A 9,878-nucleotide genomic window follows, 5' to 3' on the forward strand; every position below is an offset into this window, starting at 1 on the left:
AGCTTTTCAAAGCACAAGTTCCTCAAATGTAATTTGTTAAACACAGAATAGGATATGGGCATTTCTAAGCCTGGACTGACACTTAGTTGTTTATTAATTACTGAAATAGATAGTAAGATAAAGTTCATTCTTATGTTCCTCCCAAAATAGGCAGGAATCAGACATTTTAGAATTATCAAGGTAGAAGTTCTCATTATTGTTAAAAACACATAATAAACACATTTGCTAGGCAAATTAAAAGTATTCTGCAAAAACTGTGGAGAATAATCCAGACATGTCCTGCCCCTTCTACTTTGTTTTTTTCATTCTACTCCTGGTACCTCTTTCATTCCACATTCTGGTACTATTATATTTGCCAAATGGAAACATGTTCAAACATCCTGCCTACCTTGTGGTGGCCACAGATAAGCAAAGATGAGAGATTACATCCTGCTATGCCTGCATGTACTGTCCTCCATCAAAGTAGTGCTGGCTGGAGGCACATTGCAACACTTCCAGACACTAAGCTGTTGGTACACAGAGAATTAATTCATTTGTGGTTCAGGAAAGTCAGCAGGATTTAGGCAGTCAGCTAGTCTTTCTTCAGTCACCACTTATATCCATATTTCATTTTGGAAATGTTTCTCGTGACCTCCTTGCATTAGGGTAAACAATTTTATGCAAGATTTTTAGTTTCTGTGTTATTTTGCACCACCATCAACAGCTATGAGTTAAATCTGATTATCATAAAGACAAGTGAGATGTTCCATGTGTTCTACTACATTGTTCTAGAAGCACTGATTTAAAAAAAAAGAATAACTTTTGAAGACTTCTTTCTGAGATGTACACACTAAAGATTCTGCTGTATGCAGTTGTGGTCATTTGGATTTTTTTGTTTCTTTCTCCAATTTTCATTATAATACTACTAATAGTAAAAAAATGTTTCCAGTAAAAATGTTTCTGGTATGAAAGACTTTGTTAAAACATTACCAAAATGAATAGGTAAAATGAGAACTATTCAATCATTTAGCTATTCACTGATTGATGTGAATCAGAATTCAGAAAAAAACACGCATAGTAAAGCTGAAGGAATATCAACTGAAATGGCTGGATTTCATGAGACAGCAAAAATACAGAGAACATGGCAGTTACAGGACAAAAATTGCAGGGAAGAGCAGAGAAGTGTCCAAGGAAAATGGACATTGACACTAGTCTACGTGAACATTCGATGTGGTCACCAGGGAGACCTCAAAGTAAACCAAGAAGCTTTTCATCTACACAAACAGTCAAAAGTATTTTGTTTCATAAAGCTCTAAGATAGAATGAGCTGCTGTAGTAAGCACAGGTAGGTCTCTACAGTTCATCTTTGAACACATCTTGCAGCAGAGCAATGATCATGATGTGCCTTATCTTTCTGCAACTGAGATGTTCAAAGAAGACTGCTTCTGTGCAAAGTAAGAGACTGAACTTGGGAGTAGCATTTGGTATGTGGCATTTTTCCAAAATGTATTTGCTAAATAAGGTATCACTGTGAGTCCTTTTGCCATTGGACTGTGGCATGCATCTGCTTTATTTATTTGACAAATGTTATACAGCCAATGAAGGGAGCACATTACCTATGAAAAATAATTCAATCCTTTTGAGTTATGCTTAGAAAATCAGAGTGAGAGCATTCTCTTAGGTAGGGATAGGATGGAAGTTGCCTGGAATGAATTCAGACCATTGCCTTTCATTACCACAAACCTCTTTTTTTCATACATCATCCAGTAGTTTTGTTCCAGCATTCAAGATTACTTCCCCAATTTACAATATTGACAACTTTCTCTTTTCGCATATATTCATCTTGTTTGGGTGTGTGGCTGCATAAGCTTTTTTGTTTGGCTCAAGAGAGCGTTTGTATCACAAAACAATCCTATGAAACAAGCCTATGAAACAAATTCCTTTCAGATGAGGCAAAACTTGAAGATGAGCTCCAGCTATTTGGGTAATCTATCAACAGCGCCTGGCAGCAGTTAGTCTGAAATAAAGGCTTGTGAAACATGCCTTGTGTGGACACCAAGTTCTCCACACCAACTGACATAACCTGCAAAACTCAGGGCAATGCTTGCCCTGATTTTTTTTAAGACAACTGACAAGGAGTAGCAAATGTACTTGCTTGGTTTTTTAAGGAAATTATAGAATTCAGCAGTCTTGGGTTTTGCCTGCTCCTGGGAAATCATCTCTTCTGTGTGAAAAGAGACTAAGACACCATGTCTCTAAGGCATCTGGAAGTATATCTGGGGCAAACAGAAATAAGTCACAGTCTTATTTTTTGGTTACGACCACATCATTTATCTTTCTCATCTGAAACTAAACAGGGCAAATAAAAACCTAACAGAGTTTTAAAGTCCTTTACGTATATTGTTCTACCATTTTTACCTTAAGCTTTGTTGCACAAGATAATTTTGATGAAATCATTAAGATTATCATTGTATGTACACATTTTTAAAGGTACAAGAAAAAATTATCAAGAAATATAATTGCAGGTAATTACTTAAGCACAGTTAAAACTGCATAAAAATTACGTATTATACAGTTTAAGAACAGAAAATCTATTGAGGAAGAAATATTCAAAAACACTGTAATCAGCGGGGTATGTAAAACCTTTTGATTCAGAAAGATGAAAATAGGAGTGGAAAATTGGAAATTGAAAATACAAAAGTAATGTTGCAGTGTTTGGTTGCATCACATTAGTCTGTTGTTTTATTTCAATATCCTTATTGCCTTCATCATGGTAACTAATTATCATGAGAAGGCCAGAAGTGAAAGGCTGACTGGGAAGCCAGCTAACAAATGATGACAGCAGACACTTGAAAAGGGAAAGACCAAGATGAGGCAGTAGTTACTGTCATGGAGGGAACTTGCCATGGGGATTAGCCACTGTCTTCATATTGATATTTTTATTAGTCCTGTCAGCACAAAAAAATGGGAGTTTTCCTATATAATTTACCAGTGGCACAACAGATGGAAGAGAAGTATGTGACCCTGCAGTGTGGCTCATAATGATGTTTACCCATGAACTCCTCCTGCACTAAGAATTTACACCACTGTGTTATTGTTTTTAATTTTAAAAACAAAACTAACCACTTGCCATCCACAGTCACAGAGTAAGGAAAAGAGTTGTGTGTCAAGATTCCTATGACTCACCAGTATATTATTTCTTCTAAATAAAAAAAAGAAATAGGAAATGCTGCCTTAATTCAGGTTTACTGTTTTCAAAAGAGTTAGAGAAGTACCAAAGGCACCTGTAGTGCACTGATTCAAGTGTTCATTATATATATAGTGAGAAAGGCACTCAGACTCCATGGGATATTGATTAAAATTTGGTTTGTTGGAGATAACCTGAGAAAGTAAAAAGAAATAGCACAGATAAATCTTATGTATCTTCAGATGCTGGGAACACAGAGCTGCATCAGCCAGATCTCTAGTCAGGGCATGCCACACCCTGCAAATCCCATCTGTGGCAAGTTTTGCAAGCACTGAAGAGTTCAGAGCAGTGGGAGCTGCCTAAAGGCTTTTCCATTCAGGTGAGCTGGCTCCAGGTGTACCTGCAGCCACATGGTGCATGCAGCACAGCTCAGGCCTGCACCTAATTGCATCAGCTCTCACGTGAGTCACTAACTTCTGCATGGACATACATCTGTTTAGGACTCTGACACCACTGATCCACTGATACATCCAGTAGATACCAATGAACTACTTTGTTAGGATTAAGGATGATAAGAGAGAACAATATAACTGACACCTGAGATGGTAATGAACTAGCCAAAGGGCAGAGAAAGCCCCTTCCTATCCTGTGTTTCCCAAGCTCAGGCTTTCTAGGTGCCATATATACACATTGCACAGGTATCCACAGCCAAGCTTTGGTCACAGACAAGAAAAAAATGCATTTATAATCAAATACATATAAAACTGTCAGAAAATTGAGCCTAGGGGGTCAGAGATGAAGTCCTCTAAAAACTGGAGGGCAGAGCAGGGGCTTACAGTTTAGATGGTAAAAAGATTACATGGAAATAACCAAACAAAATTCTTTATGAGGTCATCTCCTGCAAAACTTCACAATTACTTTGTTAAAAAGTTCTTAGCAGTCCAGGGATTGCATACTGCATTTTAATCTGTGTGATTACACAAGCATAGCCCCTTTCTGCAGGCAGATGACAGGATTCAATGCCAAGGCCCAACACTGGTCTTTTAAAACGTGTAGAGTAATACTTGCATCTTGCAACAGTTAAAAATGCTGGTGCAAGGAGTCCTACAACCAAACAACTGCAAGAATTTTGAGCTACACCAGCAAAGGAAAAGAAAGACATAATGAAAGTATGGCATTAGTCACTGCAACTTTCAAGCAAATGTAGGACCTACAGAAATGTAGGTCTCTAACTTCCTAAAAGGAGTTCTCTGGGCAATTCATAAAGTCAAATCTCCCACTTATGGTGGTGTTTTTTGTTATTTAAAACTAGCCAAGAAATTACTCCAGCATCTTTGTAAAAACTTCACTGTAGGTCATTAAAGCAAGTTTCTACCAGATGCCAGCCTGTACTAATTTTCCTCTAACAGGAATATTTTTGTACGTTCCCCATCAGACATGTCTCCTCTCTGGTGTTCTCCCTTATGCTCTTCTACTGCAAGTTTCTCAGTATTCCACAGAGGCAAAACTTAGAAATTCCTTCTGCTGTGCAGGAGACCTACACAAACCCCTACCTCTGTATATATATCATAAAACACATAATCAAAGAACCCTTTTTTTAGTCTGTGAACACAAAGGCAAACCTAAGAATTTGTGAAGAGTATGGAAAAGGTTTTCTAATAAGAACAAATCTGAATAATCACAATAAATGCATCATGAAATAGAAAAATGTAACATTATACCCTGTAGATGGAAGAGATACATTAAATAGTTACCAAGTTTAATTTCAATCATATGAATTTTTGGAAAAATAAGCTCATTTTCTTCCCGAAGATGCAAATACAAAATGTTATCTGAAAAAAGGCACTAACCTAAAAATATCTACAAAAGAAGTGGGATAGCACTAATCGAGAAATTTCACTAGCAGATAATAGGGTGACAATCTGTTTTCAAATGAACTGTAAAAAAAATAGGCCTGCATCTGCATTATTGTTCTTTGTGCCTATAATATCTTTCTATTTGTTTGAGCTGCTTTGTTTGAATATAGTGTTGACCAAAAAAATCCCTAAGAGATCTAACAAAATTATTACAGACGAGGAAAGAAGAGGAGGAAGCATTGTTGTGACTAGAAACACCTGAATAATATTTTTTCAGATTAAATAAAGCTTTCTTGTGAAATACCTACCCTATGTAGTAGACAAGTATTCAAATTATTCTGTTAATAAAAAAGGAAAAAAATACAAAGTACACTTTTGGCTGGTTAGTACCTCATCTTCTCATCAGTTCATTATCTCAATCCAGCTACTACCTTTCCATTATTTTCTTTTTAAGCCAGAAACAAGCAAGCACCATTACAAGCATCCTATACTGTTTGATTAATCATCTGGTTTTAAGACCAGCATGGTACTGATACAGCTTCCAGGTTTCTGTAACTCCCTGTTGTTTTTTGCAGATCTATGTAAATTATCCAACTGAAAACATTTCTCTAACATTAAAGGAAGACTTTTGAAAACAGCTGTTTTGAATTGTTACGAGTTGTTCAAAGTTTGTAGTCATAGCAGTGGTTTGTTGGAAAAAATCCATAACACTGGAACTGTAACAATATTTATATTTACACTGGTAGCCTAGGCAAAACAGAGATTGTTCAGGGAATGAACAACATTGAGGGCTCCTGGGTAAATAAAGCAATAGTTGAGTCTGGAAAGAGGGACTGAAAAAAGAAGCACCAGCATCTGACAGAATGGGTCTTTGCTGTTTATTCCTTTGGGGTCAGTGGGAAATGGGGGCTGGCAACTTTAATTCAATGTTAATCGAGGGTTTGCACTGGAACTTCTTATAACATTTCAGCCTATCAAAGCACTGACCATTTGTCACCTGGATGGGCTCTGCTCTGCTGGAACCCTGGGGCTCTGCTGAAGACCTAGGCAGAGCATGTTCATGACTCCCTCCTGGCTGCAGACTGGATTCTCTTCCAAGGAAAGCCAAAGAACTTTCAACACCTTTACTTTTTTCTGCTGAAAAGAAAATGGTTATTGTTTCAATCTAATCACAATGCATTTAAATAATTTAAAATATTTCATCTACACTACTGTTTATAAAAAAAATCATATGACTATTCATTTCCCCTTATGTCTAAACATAAAATAAATCTCATAATTAAAAATTCAGTAGAGGCACTCAGAGTAATGTGAATGGACAAAGTATTCTTTCTGCTCTCTGAAACACTACTGATTAGGACACACAGTATTCAGTGTTGTCAGTGTTGTTATCATTGATCATTACAAAAACCATTATAACAGAAGCCAGCAGTATTTTTAAGTACTAAGACATTTAAACTCTTTTATGAAGCTTTCCAAAGGCACTATATGCCTTTGCTAACCTGTTGTTAATCTTACCATCCGAGGAGATGAGGCTGCCTAGGTAATTAAACTGCTGGACTGATTTGAGCTCTGATTCGCCAGTGGTGATATAGGGATGATGGAATAAACACTTGAAGAAAAGTACAAAGATCAGTGTTTACAGAGCCATAGTGCTGTCTACTCTCTTATATGGATCTGAATCATGGGTCATCTACTGCCACCACCTGCGTCTCCTAGAACATTTCCATCAACGCTGCCTCTGTACAATCCTAAACATCCACTGGTCAGATTATGTGACCAATACATCTGTACTAGAACAAGCAGCAGTCCCAAGCATTGAGGCCATGTTGCTGAGAACACAGCTGTGCTGGGCAGGGCACATCTCCAGGATGAAGGACCACCACCTCCCTAAGATCTTGCTTTATGGTGAACTTGCCACCGGCTGCCGCAAGAGAGGAGCCCCGAAGAAAAGATACAAGGACTCCCTGAAACAACATCTCAGCCTTGGCCATATTGATCACCATAACTGGTCTGCTCTGGCCTCCAGTCCGGAGTCCTGGAGACACACCATCTATAACGCTGCTGATGCTTTTGAGAACGCACGCAGGATCACTCTTGAGGAGAAAAGACAGCGCAGAAAGAATCGTGTCTTGCAGAATATACCACCTAAGGAGTCTTTCTGCTGTGCCTTTTGCAACTGGACATGCCTGTCTTGTACTGGCCTTTTTAGCCACCAGCGTGCTTGTAACAAACGTGGGTAGAGCCCTTCTCAAATTTTCGTTCGCGAAGCCCAGCCATGAAAAAATGGTCTGCTCTACATGATGAACAGTATCCCCTGAATCAGGAAGTGTAGTGAGTTAAAGGAGGTAATACAGGAATGTCCTCAAACTAATTTTTGTATATTGAAAACACACTTTTGAAGCTGAAACTACAAAGCTGAGAAGGACACAGTGACCTGCATCTGTTACTTGTGTTGCACTGCATAAAGCTCAGTTGTGTATTTTTATTAAGGGTTTCTTATTCTGATAATGCAGCCGGACTTGTGTATCTCACACTGGTCTTTTTAAGCCACTAGCGTGCTTGTAGCAAGTGTGGGTAGAGTCCTTCCCACATCTTCATTCGCGAAGCCTAGACATGATGATAATGAAGACATTTAAACATATTTTTTTACAGCTTGTCATGTAATGAAAAAAAAACCCAAGCCATTGAGTAAACATTTTGGTATGTCACATTTATATTATTTCATCCTTTTCCTAAATACTATTTTATCATTAACTTCTAATGAAACCAGTACACCACGTTAGGGAAGTAGTATTGGTAGTATTGCATTCAAAAGCAAATTCTCTGCTGTCTGATGTACCTACACAAAGCAAGCAATCTTACAAAAAAAAAAGTAATTACTGCTGCTGTCCTCCCCTCTCTCATTTGTTTGGCTTCACTATTTATTGTTTTTTTAATCATGTAAGAAACTTCAGACAAAAGGATCAAAACACGATCAGGTATAACTTGGGACAAACCACTCATACCCACTGAAAAACTGAATCCTGCAGTAAAACCACTGAGCAGAGCAGGCAGGTGCAGGAGCACAGCACTCCCCTTGGCACTGCACCAGAGCCAGTGTGCAAACTGTGTGAGCTGGTGTGAGATTCGACCTGGGAGGGGGCAAGGGCAAGCCAGTCAGGTTACTTGTCCCTACTGGTCAGTCAGAGCCTAGGGTCCTCTGCATCAGTAGAGCAATGTTCTTCATATCAGGGTTATTCTCTCAAGGCTGCTGATGACTGGAAGGTGTTTCGGATAAGTCTGGTAGTTATCCATCACACTCATTTGAAGATTACCATGTATGTCTATCAAATGACAGACTGGGGGTTAAGAGAGTTCCAGCTCCCAAGGCATCTCCAGGAAGATGCATGCTCACAAAATGGGACACAAACCTCCTGTATGCAATTAAATGCTCATAGCACAGTCACCATCTCTTCTTGGCTTTCTACAAAAAGCAGAACAATCGAGAACTTACCAAGAAAAAAAATAATCACCTTTAATTTAAAAAGCTTTGCTGGAACTATAACTTAGCTCAAACATCTCTCACTATGGAGTTAGCATAATTCTTTAGGTTTTAAGAGATGTTCATCCCTGACAGATGCCAGTCACAGCAAAATTAACCTTGTCAAAATCAGAACAGAAGGCCCCATCGGTGATTGGGAACTGAAACACTAAAGTATTCTTGAATTTCTACCACAATGTCCATTTCAGTTTTGTGAAGAATTGCTTTTGTTGTTTTTTTTGGGTTTGGGTTTTATTTTGGTTGGTTTGTTTTGTTTTCTTGCATCTGGGAACAAAATGAGAGGGAAAGAGACATCTCCTCTGTGTGATACTTGCTCAAGTTTCCTAGTCTTCACCTGCAAGAACAAACCATAACACCTTCTCACAGGGATGTGCTCTGGATAGCTCCTTCTCATCACATTACTTCTGCACCAAGTCAAGCTAAAGTTTGTTTGATAGACACTTCACCGTCTGTCAGGACACCACAAGGGCTGGCAGCTCCATCCCAGCGGCCCCAGGAAGGAAGCAGGGTGTCTTAGTTCCTGCTGGGATAGAGCTATTTCTTCTCAGTAGCTGGTACAGTGTTGTAGTTCTGATTCAGAATGAGAGTATGTCAGTACAAAACATAGTGATGTTTTGGGTTTTGCTAACAAAAGAAAACTGGGAGGGAGCTGAGCCAGGACAGATGACCCCAACTGGCCAAAGGGATATTTCACACCATAGAACATCATGCCAAGTATATAAAGTAAGTGTGGAAGTTACCCAGAAGGGGGGTGAGGGCTGATGTTTGGCTTTTTTCCTCTTTCCTTTTTTATTATTATTATTATTATTTACCATTATTAATGTATTTTACTTTGTTTTCAATTATTAAATTGTTCTTATCTCAAACTACACGTTTTACTTTTGATTCTCCTCCCAATTTCAGTGAGGTTGGGGGGACAGAGAGGGGGGTTGAGCAAGTGACTACATGGTGCTTTAGTTCCAGCTAGGCTTAAAAATACAACACAGGGATAAGTGGGACTCTTGGGCCCTAAGGAGGGCAGTTAAGGTTTATTTCTGCCCTAGGGGCCCTGATATTTATAAACCATCAGTAAGAAGAGACCGCCCGTTCTCTACAAATACTAGATAAGACTTATAAAATGCCGTGTTAAAATCATCTCTATATTTTTAGAAAGGGGAAGTTTCCATTTCATTAGAACAAAATGAAACCAGAATTTCAAAAAAAAGAGCAAGCACAAAACTACAGAAAAAAGTGTGTAGGTGCTGAACAGTCTCTTTAAAGCTCTTGCAAGACAAACATTCAAACACGGAACACACACAACACAAAAATTTAA

The sequence above is a fragment of the Chiroxiphia lanceolata genome, chromosome 2 (assembly GCF_009829145.1).
Source record: "Chiroxiphia lanceolata isolate bChiLan1 chromosome 2, bChiLan1.pri, whole genome shotgun sequence".
Classification (NCBI taxonomy): Eukaryota; Metazoa; Chordata; class Aves; order Passeriformes; family Pipridae; genus Chiroxiphia; species Chiroxiphia lanceolata.